Genomic DNA, 23,944 nt, shown 5'->3' with positions numbered 1-23,944 from the left:
CGTATCAGGGACAATCAGCCAAAAGCAATTAAACACAAGTCTAGCACATACCGTTAAGACGTAACTATGAAAGTGATGACAAAGAATGTACACTCTAGAAGGTCTGAAACATTAAGATGTAGACGTATCACACATACCGTATAGTCTTACTACTGTTAAGTGTCATCCGGATCGTATGTGATTACATTTGGGCGCAGCATTGTGAATCATAATCTTTGAATTTAGATGTAAACATGAGAGTGTTAATAATATGAAATGGCCATAACGTCATGCGCTGTGAAGAAACTCAAGTCTGTGAGGAACGGAATAAATCAAATGCAAAATCCAATGATCAATTATTCACACGCAACGGTATAGTAAGCGCCAGTAATAAAATAAAAACTACAACAATTGGGGGGGGGGTGGCGAACTGGGGGAAGGGGGACGGAAGAAAAACAAGAGAAGATTTCCTATACGAATATCATATAAGTTTACGAAAAAGAAGAAGATGAAGGGTGTGACTGGAGGGGTGAGTTGGAGGGGTGCGAGGCGGTTGGAAGTTGGAAGAGGAGGGAGGCCCTACTGTACAGGACAGTTAGTGAGGGTGATAAGTATAACTACGGTTCAGGTGTATAGGAAGCTTTTTACATAAATCTATGTCCGTTTGTTCTTACACCCCTTGCAATAGATGTAACAGAAGGGCGAGTTTGGAGGAAAAACGGTCTCCCCAGGGGGGAAAAAAAGTCAGCCTTCCCCACTCAGAAATCAAGAAATTCCTTTAGCGTCCATCCAGAGACTAATCGAAACCCAGAAATTTTATTCCCCTAGAAAAACTTTTCTTGGCTATTACAGGAACGCTATTCAGCCATATGGTATGTATTGTTTACTAAGTTTGGAAATCTTCTGGATATTTTGGGCACAGGATCAGCGACTTCAGCCTGTAAATTGCAAGATGATTATGTGCGGACGCCTTGCAGCTAGGAAAGGTCAATGCACAGGGGCGTAGGGTTAACTAGTAAAAAAACGCGAATGTGTCTAGAAGTTTTGATTTACATGTCTTTGAAGCTGTCAGATAAGTCGAAAGGGCAGTTCCTTTCTTTTTCAGCCCAAACTATACCGGGCCATGTTCACCTTCTTTTGTTCTATGACAGGAACATTTTTCATTCTAGTTCACAACTTTTACTCGTCCATAATTTTGACATTAGTCTACCATATCTTGAAATCCGATATAGATTTTTCTTGCCTCGGACCACAACTGATCCGTTGTAAATTTTTTTTATCGTCTTTCGAACCATGCTGTTTGAGATGGACATCGTAAGTCTAGCCCCTCTTCGGTTACCTTTCGGGTATGGTTGAACGTGTCCAGTGTAGACTATTGAGGTCCCAAAGCACAAAAGCCTCACCACTACGTCAAGGTCACATGTCTGCAGGCTTTTTTAAAATGTTTCATATTTTTTTACTTTTATTTTATTACACATTTTAAATTTTGTTAAATTTTTATTTTTAATTTTTTGTTTTATATTTAGGTACATCTTATTCATATATGCATGAGACTGTATACGCAAACATATGAAAAACAGCCATAAATACAGTGCACAAAAAACAGCAAACATAAATGCGATGTAGATCGAAGTATTAAATACTGTGCCAAGCTAATGATAATAATGTGTGTAAATAGTTCATAGTACGATACGACCATTTACACAAACTTACTTGAAAGCTTACTATATCGCAAGTTGAAAGATTCGTGCAACAAATAGTAAACTACTGAAAAGCATACAACTTGTTATTATTTCTTATCTTAAAATTTTTGTTACTGTTTATTTGAAACGTGCAATAATAAAAATTGCAGATTAAGAAACTGCGGCTAGAAAAACTCGCTTGAATAATTTTGGTGCGAAATGTCGCAACAACCAATAAGAGTTAAGTACGAGTATGATTATCTGAAATAAGCAGAACAACTGCGAACAATGTATGAACGACAAAATACTATAAAGATTTCAGTCCTGTACGAACACTGAAGAACGTAAGCTTATTTTGTCCGAAAATAAATTTTATGCAAGATAGCATAGCAGTTTTTGAAGAAAACGCAATAAAACCTTTTTATTGGGGGAAGCAATTCACATTTTCGGGTTCGTGTAATTTTCTGCGTGGTCGTCGGTAAAGCCTTAAATGCTCGATGAAACACTGTTTACAGGGCTGGTCATATTAACGTATTAGCAACGAAACGATGATCAACTACGATAACTTATTTTTTTATCTTATCCAAATGCAGCCCTTAAAATGTAACGCATTTCTACGAAACACTTTGTCATGTACAAATGCGTGATTTTTCACACGTAAAACCCGGACGATGAAAGATTTTTAGGAACGCTTCCAATAATTAGTGTAAGAACATATTTTTTATCACAGTTATTACTTTCTCAGTTCATGCGAATAGCTTAAAACATAATTTTACGTGCATTTTATTTTCAAATTTAGACTGTTATATCGAAGCTACGGATAAGGCTGTCACAAAACAACACGACGAGCATTAATTACATGTGTTTATCACCTGCTTGCAAAATTTTAACCGTTTCGTACAAGTCTGAAAAATAGAAGTGGCTCATGCAACTTAACTCACAAAAAAGTGCTTTTTGCACATAAAAACCGAATGAAGCTAGATGTTTGATGGTAAGTTTCCGCGCGTTCAGTTCACGTAAGAATGAAGTTTAGTGCTACAATTAGCTCGAGTTTAAACTATCGTATCTTAACAACGAATAAAAAATATCGAGCAAAAGAAATCGTTTTCACTGTCCATTTAGCTACATTCGTCCAAAATTTTCACCGATTCGTACAAGTTGTGCGCTTCAAAAACCTCACAGAAAAACGTGTTTTCTCCACGTAAAGTTCAAACAAAACAAGATATTTTTTCAGGAGGTTAAAATGTATCTTACACCAAGGCGAACCATGCCTGGACCATGAGTCTTGCTCGAGTCTAGATCTATTTAAGGGTGACAGTTTTTGGATATAAAATCCGACCGATGGTGGCTGTTTCTGCGTGTGAAATTCGATCGGTGCACATACAAATGGTGTCATTAGCTGAGCATTAATTTCAGTCTAATTAAAATCTTTTGTAAAAGGAATTAATCGATTCACACAATTTTCCTGGGCGTCAGCTCCGCCTCGTCTTTCAAACCGCGCATAATATACGGAAACATAGCTACAGTAAGAGACACGTTTTATTGGCTGTAGAAATGGTCGCTTGTCCGGACTAAACCAAAAACTTTTTAATCCCTTGTTCCAAAATCAAATAGGAACCGAGCACCAAGACCCCCAAAATCATGATTCTGCTCGCTGCCTTATCAGACACATACGTTGCAGCGCTTTCGCACTGAAAAGCATCTGAACTTACGAGTAAAATAGCGTTGTGACCAACTGAAGAAGGAAGCTTAACGAGATAAATCTAGGAGAATGTGAGGCCCAGAATGTGAACATAAGTACAAGATGAAGAAAATCAAAAGGTCTGGAAGAAAAATACACGCCAAAAAGTTGTCAGTCATGTTGTAGAGTCGAATGCTGGAAGTTTGAGAATGAAGTGGAATATTTGTGAATATTTTATTTTTTGACAGATATTCTACACGGCTACAACTACTTCGTTGTAAAGTAAATATAAGCTGTAGAAAAAACTTGGAATAATATAATTCTTCGACCAACTATGCACTGTGGGGTCATCACAAACAAAAGTTTTGTTGTGAATGAGTTTCAGTTCGGATTTAGGAACACCAAGTACAGCAAAGATGCTGTGTATCAGGTGGCATAAGCGATCAAAACATGTGTGGAAAATTACGTATCTGATGCAATAATAGGCTTAGCCAGAGCTTTCGATAACCTATGGTGGCTTGCCTTGTTCTGCAGACTGCGCCGAATGTGATGGCCACGAATCTTCTATCCGGGTCGTTGGGACTACTGCAGAGAAAAGAACACAAAACTGATATGTCCAACGGGAGCAGCGGGGAAACGTCTCCACAGGGCTCTGTATTTGGACTAGTTTTCTGGGATATTTGCTTGATAACTAGACTCCTGGAAATTGAAATAAGAACACCGTGAATTCATTGTCCCAGGAAGGGGAAACTTTATTGACACATTCCTGGGGTCAGATACAACACATGATCACACTGACAGAACCACAGGCACATAGACACAGGCAACAGAGCATGCACAATGTCGGCACTAGTACAGTGTATATCCACCTTTCGCAGCAATGCAGGCTGCTATTCTCCCATGGAGACGATCGTAGAGATGCTGGATGTAGTCCTGTGGAACGGCTTGCCATGCCATTTCCACCTGGCGCCTCAGTTGGACCAGCGTTCGTGCTGGACGTGCAGACCGCGTGAGACGACGCTTCATCCAGTCCCAAACATGCTCAATGGGGGATAGATCCGGAGATCTTGCTGGCCAGGGTAGTTGACTTACACCTTCTAGAGCACGTTGGGTGGCACGGGATACATGCGGACGTGCATTGTCCTGTTGGAACAGCAAGTTCCCTTGCCGGTCTAGGAATGGTAGAACGATGGGTTCGATGACGGTTTGGATGTACCGTGCACTATTCAGTGTCCCCTCGACGATCACCAGTGGTGTACGGCCAGTGTAGGAGATCGCTCCCCACACCATGATGCCGGGTGTTGGCCCTGTGTGCCTCGGTCGTATGCAGTCCTGATTGTGGCGCTCACCAGCACGGCGCCAAACACGCATACGACCATCATTGGCACCAAGGCAGAAGCGACTCTCATCGCTGAAGACGACACGTCTCCATTCGTCCCTCCATTCACGCCTGTCGCGACACCACTGGAGGCGGGCTGCACGATGTTGGGGCTTGAGCGGAAGACGGCCTAACGGTGTGCGGGACCGTAGCCCAGCTTCATGGAGACGGTTGCGAATGGTCCTCGCCGATACCCCAGGAGCAACAGTGTCCCTAATTTGCTGGGAAGTGGCGGTGCGGTCTCCTACGGCACTGCGTAGGATCCTACGGTCTTGGCGTGCATCCGTGCGTCGCTGCGGTCCGGTCCCAGGTCGACGGGCACGTGCACCTTCCGCCGACCACTGGCGACAACATCGATGTACTGTGGAGACCTCACGCCCCACGTCTTGAGCAATTCGGCGGTACGTCCACCCGGCCTCCCGCATGCCCACTATACGCCCTCGCTCAAAGTCCGTCAACTGCACATACGGTTCACGTCCACGCTGTCGCGGCATGCTACCAGTGTTAAAGACTGCGATGGAGCTCCGTATGCCACGGCAAACTGGCTGACACTGACGGCGGCGGTGCACAAATGCTGCGCAGCTAGCGCCATTCGACGGCCAACACCGCGGTTCCTGGTGTGTCCGCTGTGCCGTGCGTGTGATCATTGCTTGTACAGCCCTCTCGCAGTGTCCGGAGCAAGTATGGTGGGTCTGACACACCGGTGTCAATGTGTTCTTTTTTCCATTTCCAGGAGTGTATTACAGAAAATATGTGAACGATGCCAAGCAAAAGGATGCAGTGCACGCGCCGATGACTTAATGCCATTAATTAGCAGCGAACAATAAGGAAGAACCAGATGGAAATTATCGAGAACTTATGGCATTGTTTCAGACATTGGGTTCGAAAAACAAACTTAAGGAGGTACTACTGAAACTGTATATGAATGCTCAAAGGTGATTTTTCATGTACGGGATCCCAACAGTAAGAAAAAATAACAATTCCATTGTTTCCTGAAGTATGTAGTCAGGTTGGAGATTATCTATGAATGTTAAAAGTTATTAGATTCTTAAAAGTAATCTTGCACAGGTTAGAGTAGCAAGGAGGGATTATGGAACCAGTTTTCGGACTGAAGACCACAACAGCAACATAAATAGCCTTCTATTTTGCGATCTTGACTAATAAATATCTACTTATAAGAATGCACTAACTTTTAAAATAACAGTTCAATCAAGAGATTTGTGTCAGCAAGGAACTTTGTATTTTAATGAGTCGCTAATATTAATGACTAATGAGAGTCGCTACAGCCACATTGATACGTATTAACACATCACGACAGGTTTCGTTCGTTATAATATTATCAGGGTGACAAGTTGTGCCAATATCGTGTTATAAATGTTCTAGTTGTCATATGTAAACTTAGAGACAGATTTGGAAATGACGTTCATATAAACCTTCTCCCTGCCGCCTAGTGGAACAATGGCAAGCACTAAATGCATGCTGTACATATCTAAATCTTTCAGTGTGATCCCTTATTCCTCTTATAATATTATGATGGTCAGTTCTTCATATGTAGATGGTTGTGAACAAAGTATTTCACATTCAGAGGAGAAAGCTAGCAATTGAAATTTTGTGAAAAGATGTCGGCGCAACGAAAATCACTTTTGTTTCATTGATTACCACTCCAACTCGCATATCATCTCTGTTACACTATCTCCCTATTTCAAGATAATACGAAACGAGCTGGCCTTCTTTGGACTTGTGAGATGTCTTCTGTCAGTATGAAGCATGGTGCCTTATATCGCCCCTGTCTAGAACCTGTGTATCTGGAGAATGACTCATGGGAGCACAGTGACAGGCGGTCTGAAGCGGGGTCAGTCGGTTACGTAGTTCTAATTTTCATCCACCAGAGCATAGTAGCGGACAGAGAAATTCAAGAAACAGGTCAAGAGAATGTTTTTGTGAATTGTTCTGTTTATTTCTTGATGGCTTTTATGTTTGTTTATGTTTGTACAATTTTGTATATGCTGTTAGTAGTGTGAATGATCGTGAATGTGGTCTAAAATAAAAATGTAGATCATTGTTCTACCGATAAACGTTGTACGAACTAGTGTGAGAAATTTTTAACGCAGTGTGAATGCAGACGACGGGGAATTTTTTTGAAATGGCTCTGAGCACTATGGGACTCAACATCTGTGGTCATAAGTCCCCTAGAACTTAGAACTACTTAAACCTAACTAACCTAAGGACATCACACACATCCATGCCCGAGGCAGGATTCGAACCTGCGACCGTAGCAGTCGCGCGGTTCCTGACTGAGCGCCTAGAACCGCTAGACCACCGCGGCCGGCTGACGGGGAATTTTGTATCATAGTATGTTATGAAGGTTTATGGTAAAAGGAAAGCTAATTAGAGTGAAAATGAAAGTAGTTAATAACGTAAAGTATAAATAAACTATCAGAATGTGAAATATTTACTTCAGGAAAAAGTACAGTTCAAAAGTGTGGTATTTGTTGATTGGTTAGCCACGATAAGCGCGGACTAATGCGGGAAAATAATGTTTTCTTATTGGCCTTAAAGAGAACTGACTAATCCGAACGGAGTATTCTTCGCGCGTCTTTCCTCGTGCAAATAGAGAATGCTTACAGCAGTGTAAGGAGTCGAAGCCCGGCCTTTCAATGGTACGGTCGTGTGTAGTATGATCTCCGAAGGAAGTTATAGTTTGCCGGTTTTAGTTGTGCTACAGCCCTCAAAAGTGATTTAAAGTGAAGGCATATATACTTACTTACTTATCGCGAATGGACCCAGAAGGATCACGCAAAGCTTTCTGACGTCGTTTCTTCCATACTTCTTTCATTCGTTCTCCATGTTTTCTTTTTCTTTCTTCTGTCCATTTTGTTCCTGGTCTCTTTAGTGCTTCCTTCTCCGACAATACATTCCGCTTTTCCACCTTATTTCTAAAAGTTTTTCTATCTTTGACATCTTTAAGTTCAATATTTGCTTTTTGTAAATCTAATTTTACTTGGCTAATCCATGGTGTTGTTGATTTGACTTTTTCTATGTAAGTGAGAATTCTGTTGGTGAGTCGTGTGGGGGGAAGTCTAGTGACATGTCCATAAAATTTTATTCTTCGCCTTCTTATGTCTGCTGCCAGGTTTGATATAGTAATAACAACATTACCCAAGGTGGTAACCAATCCACCCATCAACAGATGGCAACCAGGAATTCGGATTCTGGGGAACCTGGACTTACACGATTACATCAGAAGGCATATATATATATATATATATTCAGGTTTTTTTTTTTTTTTTTTTTTTTTTAGAAAGTATGGATTCTTAAGACAGCAATTCCGCGTGGCATATTCAGCAGATCGGTAACTAAAAACTGGAGTGCATTAGACACCGATAAGCTTAATAGTATGGCGAGAATTTTCATTTAAAAACGGTCAGTGCTTAGTAGTTGTTCAGATTTCGGGAAATACGTTACCATAATCTCGCTAACGTGAATGAAAGGGTTTCTGCCTGACTGTGTTAGGATTAGCACGGGCTTGACAGTGAACGTGTAAATCTTGACCTCAGAATATACTGAAGTTTTGCAGTATTTCCATCTTTCATTCAAAATTAAGACCTTTTCGCGATTCTTAGAATAGTTACGTTGTATGCAGCCTGGTGCGAGTTGCAGTACGGTAGGTTTCTGCTCGGCTTTCCTACAGGCGATCTGCTGCAACAAGGCCACAGCTAGGTGCAGGTAAATGGATTGAAGAAACCACGCCGCCACAAGTACTATCTGGTAAGAATCGCAAACCTCACAGCAGTACTCCAGAAGAGGACGGTCAAACTGAGTGCAGGCTGTCTCTTTGATAGATTTGTGGTGGTAGCTGCGCGGGTCAGGCCGCAGTAGGATTGGAGGTTGTACACGTGGGACAGTGATGATGGGAGATGGTTCAAATGGCTCTGAGCACTATGGGACTCAACTGCTGAGGTCATTAGTCCCCTAGAACTTAGAACTAGTTAAACCTAACTAACCTAATGACATCACAAACATCCATGCCCGAGGCAGGATTCGAACCTGCGACCGTAGCGGTCTTGCGGCTCCAGACTGCAGCGCCTTTAACCGCACGGCCACTTCGGCCGGCCGATGATGGGAGAAGTTCGAGGTCCGAGCTCTAACGGCTCACTGGTGAGCGAGTGAGTGAGACGTGCTCCCAAAGGCGTTAGTGAAACAGCGCTGTCTGTTACAACATTTTACTTATGTGATTACTACTGTGGATAGTGTCTTCTCTGGCACGCAGGAAACGGGCTGGGCTGCTAGCTCAGGCGTCGGCTAGGGATTCTAGACACAGTACTCTGGCAGCTCATGTAGCTTGTCGCAGGTCAGGCACACTGCCTGGCAGTGGGGGGCCTGTGAGATGGCCCGTGAACGCACCTGTGTGTATACGATGTTCCACAGCACTCTCGTAGATGGATGCCCGCTTTAACCTGTACCCACAGCGTCTTCTGGATACTGGTTGTCATGAAGGCGGGAGCTCGGGGCTTCCTCCTTAGCAAACTGAGTGTATGGCACCACTTAAATGAGACCCGTTGTTACTAACTTAACGCAAACGTTTAAATGTAGCCCATATAAGAAAAACGAGCAACACGTTTTCCGTTACTGGAAGCACAGCTTAGGTGACAAAAAAGTAAAATGCGTTACCAATGTAACTGTACGTGCGAGTCATTTTCTATTAGCAGATTTTTGCATTGTAACACTGCGACATTCACATACACAAAAAAAATTCACATACACACAAGAGCCTGTTGTTGTCAACGTGTAACGCCCGAAATGCATATCCTCCTATTTCCATCTATTGTACTACAATTTTTCTCCTTATTTTGTTACCTGAAGATACGACATTTCTGTGTCTCTATATATTTTAATTGTTCTACGATTTGTATACACACAAACACATATATACATACATATACATATACATATACGAGGTGCGGCTAGAAAAAAACCGGACTGATGCTGGAAAAAACATTTATTTACAATTATTTACAATTTCATGTTATCTCCTTCAATGTACTCTCCTCCTCGGTCTCTACACCTCTCCATACGAATTTTCCACTGTTCATAGCAATGCTGCAGATCATTTTCGGTAAGTCCATACATTACTTCCGTCGCTTTTTCTTTTACTGCTTCAACAGTCTCAAATCTAGTTCCTTTCAAAGCTGACTTGACTTTAGGGAAAAGAAAAAAGTCACAGGGGGCCAAATCAGGTGAGTAGGGTGGATGATCTAAGATGGGAATGTTGTGTTTTGCCAAAAACGTCTTCACTGACAACGCACTGTGAGCTGGGGCATTGTATTGGTGAAGGATCCATGACTTTTTTCTCCACAAATCGTTCCGTTTTCTCTGTACTCGCTCACGTAGGGTAGCCAGGACGCTAATGTAGTAATGCCGATTCACTGTTTGTCCCTCTGGTACCCAATCAATGTGCACAATCCCTTTGATGTGAAAAAAAAACAATCATCATTGCCTTGAATTTCGATTTTGATATTCGTGCTTTTTTTTGTCGTGGAGAACCAGGAGTTTTCCAATGCATCGATTGGCGTTTAGTTTCGGGATCGTAAGTAAAAAACCACGATTCATCGCAAGTAATAACATTTTGTAAGAAGGTGGGATCACTTTCAATGTTTTCCAGGATGTCAGAACAAATCATTCTTCGGCGTTCCTTCTGTTCAATTGTGAGACACTTTGGAACCATTTTTGAACACACTTTGTTCATGTTGAAACTTTCATGAAGAATCTGCCTAACACTTTCCTTGTCACTCCTGTTAACTCAGACACTGCTCTGATTGTTAAACGGCGATCTTGTCGAACAAGTTTACCGATTTTTTCAATGTTTGCATCAGTTTTTGCTGACAATGGTCTGCCAGTGCGAGTGTCATCACTGGTGTCGTCACGGCCATCTTTAAATCGTTTAAACCACTCAAACACTTGTGTTCGCGATAAACAATCATCGCCGTACACTTGTTGTAACATTACAAACGTTTCACTTGCAGATTTTCCTAGTTTGAAACAAAATTTGATGTTAACACGCTGTTCTTTCTGTACACTCAACATTTTCCGACGCACAGACAAAACGTCAACTACTTAAAACAGACGCCACGGGCAGACTCAGTGCAGGAGGCAGATGAAACTCGAGCAGTAGGCGGAGCGAGAGTCAAGTGACAGGCCACGCGACTTTCAGCCTTATTGCATTCGTTTTATTGTTTCGCCAGAACTAGTCCGGTTTTTTTCTAGCCACACCTCGTATATACGATGTATAATTGGTTTGTTTTGTAAATATTATATGCATTTTTACGCTGAGTTTGGCCTAGGGAAAACTATGCTATCGAACGATTACATCGATAGGTCATGTGGAGAACCAAAGTGTTTAGGATCTTTGGTAGTAATAACTCTGCCGCATGGAGTGCGGGCAGAGGGAGTCTGGCGGGAGCAGGGCGGTGGAGCGGGTGTGTTGTGTGACGCTCCCGCGAGTTGCCGCGCTTTCGGGGTTTGGCAGCATATAATTGCGCTCGACTTGCTATAAGAAATTCTGACACGGTGTCGTGGACGTGAAGCATTAGCTGGCGCACATCAAGAGCCCGTTTCGCCTGGTGACCGTGTCGAGAAGAAGGCGCGCCAACATCCAGCTTCTGCAACAGCGACGACCGACAATGAGTGACTGTCACCACCTCCCCGATCGACGACTGCAAACCTTCAATCAACCAACAAGGAAGACTAAAAGCACGTAAAGTTTTAGAACTGTATGACAGACCTCAGCTTTTCAAACTTGCATCACAAAAATACAGCAATTTAGCATGAAACTTTGTTGCTCATTGTCCCAATTGCATTACCAAGCAGGGTCCGTTCCTTTTCTGGAATGAACCCGAGTGTAGTTGCAATTCATACGCCAGCATTAAAGTAATATCATTCCATTTCACCGTTTTAATTTCAAAGTTCAGTTAAAGTATTCATAGCTGGCTACAATATTTAGATTACACAAGCAGAAGTTAAGAGTGCGAGTTTTGTTACCATATTTTAGTTTACCTGTGACTGCAGCTCAGCTTGGTACGTACTAACTTTTACTATTGTTAATTGTTCATAATCATTTAATTCAAGTTCAAAGTTAAATCTCTTATTTCTAAATTGCGTAGATTCAAGTAGCTTTTGAAATGATTGATGAGGTAGCCCAAGACTAACCTTATTTTATTGAATTTCGTAGTGCTTCAGAAACAAAGTTCACTATTAATTTCAGTCACTAAATTAACTTTCAGTTTTCCGGTTTTATTAATTCTTTTGCTAAATTAAGTCAGAGTGTAGCGAAATTTATTACTTCTGACAAACATTCGGTTTTCACACAGCATGTGTCAACCTTCAGTTGCCACACTATTGGTGCTAATTATATGTGCATTAATCTTTCATTTTCAGTTATCATAGTAGTTGTCCATAGGACTGGCGACCGTAATTTTCCCCAAATCTCAAATATCTTATCAACGCCAATTAATTGTTAACGTAACGAAAGCAGATTTGTTTCTATATTAATTTTACCCATTTCTCAAAATTAATTTTCACCAATTTCATTTGCATTTTTCCTTTCATTTAGATGTAACCCTTTCGTCCCTCTTTACCGACAAATTAACTTCGGTGACGATTGCTTTCCCAAATTTCCATTAGGTGCACGTGGTTTAATTTTTTCACTGTCATTAAGGTCGATAAGTGAGGGGGAGGCTACACGTGGCGACCTGGTGATAGGACAATCACTCGGATTTGAGGTTGTTCTGGACACGAATTTTGCATTGTGCAAATCTCGTAACAAAGTACTGGTTACGAACAGGTAGTTACGTCAGCGAGAGTAAGTAGTGGGAGGAATCCTAATTAGATTTGAGATTTGGCATTTATATTGAAAATTATTAAAATGAGGGAAGACAACATTTACCAAAATTTGGTAGACTTGGAAATGGAACAATCGGTCGAACAGTGGGAAACGCGCACTGCAGAACCCATTGTTCAGGGGCAGGCGTCTAGCTGAAAGACGCGACCGCCGAAACGCAAGAAAGAGCAGAAATGGAATTCCAAACTTTAGAAAATGTTTCGGAATCGGAAGTGAAAATCATATCTGAACCCCTTGATGACGAATACGGGGGACAATTAAAGAGGCACCCGCTACGGAAGTAAAACCGCTGGTTTCTGGGAATTTAACTGATTTATTGAATGTTTTGATTAACGAAATCAAGGCTCAGTCTAGCAAGATAGAAACTCAATCGGCAGAAATTAAAGCTCAGTCTGCCAAGCAAGAAGCTCAGTCTGAAAAAATTGACAGAAAGCTAGACAATCAGAACAAAGCTATTAATGTTGTCAACAATAATGTTGGAGTTGTTAACACAAAAGTTGATAAAATCAAAGAAGATATTGTTGTAGTTAATACCGAAATCGGTGATTTTAAACAGGAAATGATAGGCGGTCAGGCGGAAATTGCGAGCATAAATACTCGTTTTGATTCCGAAATTAGCAGAATCGAGAAAAGTGTAGGAGAACCAGTTGTTCCGATCATCGAGAATAAGGTGACGGAACAAATTCTATTAGTGAAAAAAGATGATCAACAGAAGGTGGAAACTTTAAAGGCTTTAGTGTCCGAAGTAGATACTAAAGTGAGGAAGCATGCTAATACCTGCGAAGAGAAAAAGAGGGAAGTGGAAACGCTTGCGACAACCACTTGCCGAGTAATTACGAGAGTGTCGGAATTAGAAAAGAAACTTGACGAAAAGCAGAACTATGCGCCAATCTGTGCACATAGTTCGTAATTGGTGACGAAAGAGGAGAAGTTCGACCCCTTGAAAAAAGGCGGAATACACACGACGGATTTCATTAAAAATTGTGAAAGAGTTTTACCCAGATCATGGACTAATGAGAGAAAAATTAATGCGGTTATTGACGTGTTGGCTGGTGATGCCAAGCGTTGGGGTTTAAACCTCAACATCACGAACATGACTTTTGACGAGTTTAAAAATTTGTTTCTGGCTGAATACTGGTCAGAGCAAAAGCAACAAAGTGTCTGGCGCTAATTTGTCGTATCGAGGCCTTTCGATGCGAATTCGCGTGGCTCGATGAAGCAGTTTTGTGAGGGCTGGATCCGCAAGTTGGAATATTTGCGTGATCGCCGCACGGAATCCGAAATAGTCTGGGAACTCGACAAGAAGCTTCCAGATGATACTAAACGCTACGTAGGAAGCAATTACAGGACAATCAATGATTTCCTGGAAAGAGTTGAGGACGAGGACAATTGGCTCAATAATCGCGACAGTGGTAGAGGTAGTGGTAACAACAACGGGTACCACAGCAACCACAACAACGATAACTATGGAAATAATGCATACCGCAATCTTGGCAGCAATAACAATAATGGTTCGGACCGTAATAAGAATCGGTACAATGCAAATAATAACAGGAATGACGGAAACCAGTATCATCCTAACGTGATACGGGCTTCACAGAATAGTAACACCGCCAGAGGGTGTGATAAGCCGCCTCAGCAGCATCCGGGGAGCAGATTTGCTGGGACGAGACATGGAAACCATTAGCCGCGCCGGTGAGGGGCCGACCGGGCGTGGAGAAATTTTGGCGGCCCAATAACAGGAGAAGACCCAGGTGTCGTCGTCATGGAAATTCTGTATGGAATGATCAACGGTGGGAGAGTGTGCCAGTTTTAAGAGAAAGGAGTGTGCCCACAAGTAGTAGATCAGCTGTAGACACGGCAGTAGAAAATACATTCACTGTCAGTGAGAACAATTTAAGTATTGTTCCGGAAAACGATTATAAAGTGGCAGCTGTAACACCCACAGTGGAACTGGAGATTGAGTTTAAGAATGATTAGCAATTGTTGAGAGAAGATCAGATGTCGGATAACACGTGCGTCATCGAGCGAGGGGATGAAGAGAGGGATGAGGTCTGGTTAAGGCAGTTCTGTCGGTTATACGACGAACTAAGAGATTATAGGGGCCTGTACGGGAGAAGTGTTTATGGGGAGCTCGGGCAGGATTTGCCGCGTCTCGTCCCGCAGGAAGATAGTGTTTGTGAAGTGATAGAAAGTTGTGGCCATAACCGGCAGACTTTACCAGAAATAGTTGATGTAAATGGAGAGCACGAGCAAGATTCGTCGTGATTCGTCCCGCAGGAGTTGGATGTTGAAGTAGTTAATGGAAAGTTCTGGCCCTAACCGGCAGACCTTACCGAAAGTTATAGTGGTAGAAGTAGTCGACCCATCCGACGCAAAACTCCAGTTTAAACATTGCGAGAGTATTAAGGAGAAAGATTACGAAAATTTTAGTGATAGCCGGACTGATAGAAAAGCACGTAGATTACAGCGTGTATGAGGTTAGAGCTGACGTTATACGGTCGGACGGTAGCAGTGTGGGTTGCGCAGATCTACAGGAAGTAATTCCAGATACTACTGGGCACATTCCTCCAGGTAGATTGGCAGATGAGATCAATCTGACCAAAGAGGAATCAACGAAGGTGACAATTAGTGAATTGATAGCAAAGCAAGACTCACTAGTTGACGAGTTACAGGAAAAGGTTTCGGTATTGCAGTCGAAGCTACAGACTAAGCCTCCGGACAAACGTGTTGAAATTAAAACTGTTTGTGAACAGAGGCTGAAAATGCCGCCAGATATGCCGGATTTAGGATCAAAGCCGGATGGTTTTTTTCTGGAATGACCTGGATATAGACGAGGATTTATTGTTGGAAAATAAAGAAACAGTCGAGAATAAGTGTAGAGAGATAGTAGTGTCTGTTAATATGCACGGCCTACAACTAAACGTGTTGTTTGACACCGGTGCAGAATTGAGCGGTGTATCTGGGGAAAATATTTCAGTTACTGAAAGACAGACCTGGTATCGTAGTTATGCCAGTAACATGAGTGAAAATTATCGGTTCTACTCGGAAGGCCAGTAAACCAGCCACAAAACAGATTTTTGTCAACTTCGAGATATGTGGGGCACGATTTGAACAAGAGTTTGTCGTCGTGCCAGACTTAACTACGGAAGTAATTATCAGCTTAGATTGGCTATTAAAGTACCGTGCAGTGATTAATTGCGAAAGCATAACTTTGACATGTACGTCACAAGATAAAACAATAGTAGTTAGTCTTGACGAGGCAGGAGATGGTGTGCATAGGCAATACCGGCCTATACACATTGTTAACTGATCGAATGCCATTGACGTAGGTATGAATTTGAACTACTGTAACGTGAGGAATCTCGGCATTGAGAATAGTGTAGAAAGTGAATTGGAAAGTATTGTAGACGGTGTGCCAAACGTAACACACGAACAAAGACGAGGCCTGTATGAAGTAATGATGAAAAATAAGAGTGTGTTTTCAAGTAAAAGTTTAGTGGAAGAGATAATCAAATTCCCTCCAAGGATTGACATTAGTTGTTGTTGTTGTGGTCTTCAGTCCTGAGACTGGTTTGATGCAGCTCTCCATGTTACTCTATCCTGTGCAAGCTTCTTCATCTCCCAGTACCTACTGCAACCTACATCCTTCTGAATCTGCTTAGTGTATTGATCTCTTGGTCTCCCTCTACGATTTTTACCCTCCACGCTGCCCTCCAATGCTAAATTTGTGATCCCTTGATGCCTTAAAACATGTCCTACCAACCGATCCCTTCTTCTAGTCAAGTTGTGCCACAAACTTCTCTTCTCCCCAATCCTATTCAATACCTCCTCATTAGTTACGTGATCTACCCACCTTATCTTCAGCATTCTTCTGTAGCAGCACATTTCGAAAGCTTCTATTCTCTTCTTGTCCAAACTGGTTATCGTCCATGTTTCACTTCCATACATGGCTACACTCCATACAAATATTTTTAGAAACGACTTCCTGACACTTAAATCAATACTCGATGTTAACAAATTTCTCTTCTTCAGAAATGATTTCCTTGCCATTACCAGTCTACATTTTATATCCTCTCTACTTCGACCATCATCAGTTATTTTACTCCCTAAATAGCAAAACTCCTTTACTACTTTAAGTGTCTCATTTCCTAATCTAATCCCCTCAGCATCACCCGATTTAATTTGACTACATTCCATTATCCTCGTTTTGCTTTTGTTGATATTCATCTTATATCCTCCTTTCAAGACACAGTCCATTCCGTTTAACTGCTCTTCCAAGTCCTTTGCTGTCTCTGACAGAATTACAATGTCATCGGCGAACCTCAAACTTTTTACTTCTTCTCCATGAATTTTAATACCTACTCCGAATTTTTCTTTTGTTTCCTTTACTGCTTGCTCAATATACAGATTGAATAACATCGGGGAGAGGCTACAACCCTGTCTCACTCCTTTCCCAACCACTGCTTCCCTTTCATGCCCCTCGACTCTTATAACTGCCATCTGGTTTCTGTACAAATTGTAAATAGCCTTTCGCTCCCTGTATTTTACCCCTGCCACCTTCAGAATTTGAAAGAGAGTATTCCAGTTAACGTTGTCAAAAGCTTTCTCTAAGTCTACAAATGCTAGAAACGTAGGTTTGCCTTTTCTTAATCTTTCTTCTAAGGTAAGTCGTAAGGTTAGTATTGCCTCACGTGTTCCAACATTTCTACGGAATCCAAACTGATCTTCCCCGAGGTCCGCTTCTACCAGTTTTTCCATTCGTCTGTAAAGAATTCGCGTTAGTATTTTGCAGCTGTGACTTATTAAACTGATAGTTCGGTAATTTTCACATCTGTCAACACCTGCCTTCTTTGGGATTGGAATTATTATATTCTTCTTGAAGTCTGTGGGTATTTCGCCTGTCTCATACATCTTGCTCACCAGATGGTAGAGTTTTGTCATGACTGGCTCTCCCAAGGCCATCAGTAGTTCTAATGGAATGTTGTCTACTCCCGGGGCCTTGTTTCGACCCAGGTCTTTCAGTGATCTGTCAAACTCTTCACGCAGTATCTTATCTCCCATTTCATCTTCATCTACATCCTCTTCCATTTCCATAATATTGTCCTCAAGTACATCACCCTTGTATAAACCCTCTATATACTCCTTCCACCTTTCTGCCTTCCCTTCTTTGCTTAGAACTGGGTTGCCATCTGAGCTCTTGATATTCATACAAGTGGTTCTCTTCTCTCCAAAGGTCTCTTTAATTTTCCTGTAGGCAGTATCTATCTTACCCCTAGTGAGACAAGCCTCTACATCCTTACATTTGTCCTCTAGCCATCCCTGCTTAGCCATTTTGCACTTTCTGTCGATCTCATTTTTGAGACGTTTGTATTCCCTTTTGCCTGCTTCATTTACTGCATTTTTGTATTTTCTCCTTTCATCAATTAAATTCAATATTTCTTCTGTTACCCAAGGATTTCTATTAGCCCTCGTCTTTTTACCTACTTGATCCTCTGCTGCCTTCACTACTTCATCCCTCAGAGCTACCCATTCTTCTTCTACTGTATTTCTTTCCCCCATTCCTGTCAATTGTTCCCTTATGCTCTCCCTGAAACTCTCTACAACCTCTGGTTCTTTCAGTTTATCCAGGTCCCATCTCCTTAAATTCCCACCTTTTTGCAGTTTCTTCAGTTTCAATCTGCAGTTCATAATCAATAGATTGTGGTCAGAATCCACATCTGCCCCTGGAAATGTCTTACAATTTAAAACCTGGTTCCTAAATCTCTGTCTTACCATTATATAATCTATCTGATACCTATTAGAATCTCCAGGATTCTTCCAGGTATACAACCTTCTTTTATGATTCTTGAACCAAGTGTTAGCTATGATTAAGTTATGCTCTGTGCAAAATTTTACAAGGCGGCTTCCTCTTTCATTTCTTCCCCCCAATCCATATTCACCTACTACGTTTCCTTCTCTCCCTTTTCCTACTGACGAATTCCAGTCACCCATGACTATTAAATTTTCGTCTCACTTCACTACCTGAATAATTTCTTTTATCTCGTCATACATTTCATCAATTTCTTCATCATCTGCAGAGCTAGTTGGCATATAAACTTGTACTACTGTAGTAGGCATGGGCTTTGTGTCTATCTTGGCCACAATAATGCGTTCACTATGCTGTTTGTAGTAGCTAACCCGCACTCCTATTTTTTATTCATTATTAAACCTACGCCTGCATTACCTCTATTTGATTTTGTATTTATAACCCTGTAATCACCTGACCAAAAGTCTTGTTCCTCCTGCCACCGAACTTCACTAATTCCCACTATATCTAACTTTAACCTATCCATTTCCCTTTTTAAATTTTCTAACCTACCTGCCCGATTAAGGGATCTGACATTCCACGCTCCGATCCGTAAATTGCCAGTTTTCTTTCTCCTAATAACGACGTCCTCTTGAGTAGTCCCCGCCCGGAGATCCGAATGGGGGACTATTTTACCTCCGGAATATTTTACCCAAGAGGACGCCATCATCATTTAATCATACAGTAAAGCTGCATGTAAAGCTGCATGTCCTCGGGAAAAATTACGGCTGTAGTTTCCCCTTGCTTTCAGCCGTTCGCAGTACCAGCACAGCAAGGCCGTTTTGGTTAATGTTACAAGGCCAGATCAGTCAATCATCCAGACTGTTGCCCCTGCAACTACTGAAAAGGCTGCTGCCCCTCTTCAGGAACCACATGTTTGTCTGGCCTCTCAACAGATACCCCTCCGTTGTGGTTGCACCTACGGTACGGCCATCTGTATCGCTGAGGCACGCAAGCCTCCCCACCAACGGCAAGGTCCATGGTTCATGGGGGAAGTTGACATTAGTATTGGCGTGAAAAAAGATCGTTTGCCAGAAATAATGAAGCTAAGAGCCGATGCTCGCATACATCGTCATGACGCTAAAGCGCCTTTTACTAAGTTTGCAACCGGAGACTTAGTACTTGTAAAAGCTCATGAGAAATCGAGCGAGATAGACAATGAAATCTCTAAATTTAAGTTTGTTTATAATGGACCATATGAAGTCATATGTAACCTCACACAAATGCTTATTGCTTAGAGTATCCAAGCTCTGGAAAACTATTAGGTATACGGAACATTGTAGACTTGAAATTGTAAGAACCTAGGATTGATTAATACCACAGAATGGGTAATTTGTACAGTATGTAAATAAAGAGTGTAAGATTTAAGGATTTGCTAGATTGCCATGCTTTTGCCTGACCAAGAGGACATTAAAGAAGTTGTAATTAATAAGTAATTAATTTTGACTAAATGATTTAAGAGTAACTGATTATTAATCAGTTGAAAAATCCAAGCTGCTAGTTTAAGTTTTCAGCTGGGTCACAGTAGATAAGGGAATGTAAATATGATTTTGTAACTAGCTGTAAGATTTCATAAATATGTGATTTACCAGTCATTGCCGATGTACTTAGACGCTGTTCTAAGTTTCAGGCTAGTACATGCGTGTGATGATGGACAGTGTTGAGTTATCCACTGTGATAGTGCTAATGGACTCCTTGAGATTACTCGGGAGTGAGTTTTTCCGAAAGAATTCAGTGAAACGGACGTTCTGGAAATGCCGTTACACAGGCGAGTGAGATCAAGCCTTCCGTACAGGCGGGCGCAACAATACTGGCGAGGCGGAGCCGCTGTCGGCTCTTGTGCCGCTCTCAGCATTCTTTGTACTTGCGGGTACGGAAGGCGGAGTTGTTTTTCTTCCCGGACAGCTGATGTGAAAGAATTCTGCTGTCAATTTTTTTTTTTCGATCTGCTGTACATTATTTTCTTGTTCAGAGTTAAGTGGACTCTCATGACGAGAATATTAATTATGAAAAGGTTATATAAAATGTGTATTCTATGTAATTAATTATTAATTTGCGTATTTTGATGTACCTGTTTTTTATGAACATGTACTCTGGTTAATTTTGTAAATAGTATTCCATTTCTTGATACTGTTAGGAATTTTGAAGATTTAGTAAAGCTGAACCATTTTCTATGTTTCTATGAATTTTAACATGTTGTCAACCTGTTTTCTTTTGTGTAAGATGATAGACTGGAATATGGTTAGGAGTGTCTCCACTCAATTATTATGGTCTAAAAATTGGTTTATGGTAAATTAGCCTAATGCTAAATTTTCTTGACATTTTGAGCATATGCATTTCCTCTGCTTTTTTTCGTTTTTGGGACATTTTCTGAGTCTGTTTAGGTTACTCGAACATCCTCAGACAATGTGGGACACTTGGAACGCCGGAAATGCATATCCTCCTATTTCCATCAATTGTACTATACATTTTTTTCCTTATTTTGTTACCTGAAGATATGACATTTCCGTGTCTTTATATATTGTAATTGTTCTACTATTTGTGTATAATTGGTTTGTTTTGTAAATATTATTTGTATTTGTACGCTGAGTCTGTCCTAGGGAAAACTATGCTATCGAACGATTACATCGATAGGTCGTGTGGAGTACCAAAGTGTTTAGGATCATTGATAGTGTTAACTCTGCCGCATGGAGCGCGGGCAGAGGGAGTCTGGCGGGAACAGGGCGGTGGAGCGGGTGTGTTGTGTGACGCTCCCGCGAGTTGCCGCGCTTTCGGGGTTTGGCAGCATGTAATTGTGCTCGACTTGCTATGAGAGTTTCTGACACGGTGTCGCGGACGGGAAGCATTAGCTGGCGCACATCAAGAGCCCGTTTCGCCTGGTGACCGTGTCGGGAAGAAGGCGCGCCAACATCCAGCTTCTGCAACAGCGACGACCGACAATGAGTGACTGTCACCACCTCCCCGATCGACGACTGCAAACCTTCAATCAACCAACAAGGAAGACTAAAAGCACGTAAAGTTTTAGAACTGTATGACAGACCTCAGCTTTTCAAACTTGCATCACAAAAATACAGCATCTTAGCATGAATCTTTGTTGCTCATTGTCCCAATTGCATTACCAAGCAGCGTCCGTTCCTTTTCTGGAATGAACCCGAGCGTCGTTGAAATTCATACGCCAGCATTAAAGTAATATCATTCCATTTCACCGTTTTAATTTCTTAGTTCAGTAAAAGTATTCATAGCTAGCTTTAAAATTTAGATTACACAAGCAGAACGTAAGAGTGCGTGTTTTGTTACCATTTTTCAGCTTACCTGTGACATGCAGCTCAGCTTGGTACGTACTAAATTTTACTATTGTTAATTGTTCATAATCATTTAATTCAAGTTCAAAGTTAAATCACTTATTTCTAAATTGCGTAGATTCAATTAGCTTTTGAAATGATTGAAGAGGTAGCCCAAGACTAACCTTATTTTATTGAATTTCGTAGTGCTTCAGAAACAAAGTTCACTATTAATTTCAGTCACTAAATTAACTATCAGTTTTCAGGTTTTATTAATTCTTTTGCTAAATTAAGTCAGAGTGTAGCGAAATTTATTACTTCTGACAAACATTCAGTTTTCACACAGCATGTGTCAACCTTCAGTTGCCACACTATTAGTGCTAATTATATGTGCATTAATCTTTGATTTTCAGTTATTATAGTAGTTGTCCATAGGACTGGCGACCGTTAATTTCCCCAAATCTCAAATATCTTATTAACGCCAATTAATTGTTAACGTAACGACTGCAGATTTATTTTCTTTATTAATTTTACCCTTTTCTCAAAATTAATTTTCAGCAAGTTCTTTGCATTTTTCCTTTCATTTAGATGTAACCCTTTTGTCCCTCTTTACCGACAAATTAACTTCGGTGACGATTGCTTTCCCAAATTTCCATTAGGTGCACGCGGTTTAATTTTTTCACTGTCATTAAGGTCGATAAGTGAGGGGGAGTTCACAAACGCCAATTGAAGGAAACACAAAATGAATAATGTAGCGCATTACGGAGCGCTAGGTGGCGTACCTGTATGATGTTACATAACCCTTACTATCAAAATGTTCGTAGATCTTCAGAAAGTAATTACCCTACATTAAACTACCAATTCTAGTGTTGTCAACATTTATATATTTCGTAAGGACAGAAACATTGTATTAGGAGAACGATTTCACTTACCTTGCCAATGACTGTCTCGTTGTCTAGGGTGTGGGTTCCTGTGTATGATTTCCAATTAATAGGTCCAAGGTTTCTCGTTTCAGTAAATGTCGTTGGAATATTGTTGCTTTTTTACATCAGTATTTATTCATAAAATCTTGACATTTTCTACAACATCACTTGTTAAGCAAATGCATTGTGCAACATTTCAACATAACACAGAGAACTTGGTAGCTACACTGTCCAATCTCGAGAACAACTGAAACTATTATGACGTGTTTGGCACCTAACATTTCTGAAGTATTATGTACATAGTTTCCAGTTACTTCTAGAATATCATAAGTTCAAATAAATTTTATTATGACTCTCTTAACTGAAGTGACTTTTCAGGTATAACTTACAAAATGTTTTCTGGAAATAACTATACATGTAATGATTTATGCGCCTAGTAACTAATAATGAAGGTTGGAAATTTGGACAATATAGAAACTATCAGCTTCTTGTCTTCATATAATTGTTGATTGAACTTGGGATAGTAAAATTAGAAAAATTAAAAATGAAAACAAAAATTTTGATTACATGAAAACTGAAGCATAATAGTATTAGCTGTAAAGTAGTTTTTGATTCATTTAGGTTAACAATCGTAATTATTGATTTTCATAGTTAAAGATCGATGTTGCTAAATGGATCGATATGAAAAATACAACTATATCATCAGAAACATAGATATGTGTAAAATTATCTTTACATGTGGAATATGTAATTTAAGTAAAAAAGTTAAGGGGGAACGGAATCGAACATCTCAGTTGAAGTAAGAAAGTGCTGAGGAGGCAAGATTCATCACACCAGCCACTACCTGTATGGGAAATCAGCACTAGTGGAAACTGTGAGCTGCATGCAGTGCTGGCCGCCACGCACTGTAGCATTCTTGTTAACGTTAAGCAAGAAATAGTAGACTATGAAATGGTTACTGGCACACTTCGATCGCTTCTCCTTAATGAGTTTCCATGGCTAAACTGAATGTAAGAAAACATTTTTAAATGCATTTCTCAAGTGGCTACCCAAAATATGGGGCTACCTCACTACTGCCCTCTCTGGTACTGCAGGGCCCTTATTTACGCCACTACCAATCAGTAATTTCGAAAAAAAGAATGAAAATAAAACAACTGCAATGACACAAATTGACTTACGTCAGATAAAATTAAACACTTTTAGGGAAAAATAATGATCGAGTAGCTTTTAAAAGAACTAATAATCTTAAATTAAAACTAAGGCTCCATGTTATAC

The sequence above is a fragment of the Schistocerca nitens genome, chromosome 6 (assembly GCF_023898315.1).
Source record: "Schistocerca nitens isolate TAMUIC-IGC-003100 chromosome 6, iqSchNite1.1, whole genome shotgun sequence".
Taxonomy (NCBI): domain Eukaryota; kingdom Metazoa; phylum Arthropoda; class Insecta; order Orthoptera; family Acrididae; genus Schistocerca; species Schistocerca nitens.
The sequence above is the reverse complement of the archived record's forward strand: the minus strand, read 5'-3'. Positions refer to the sequence as shown.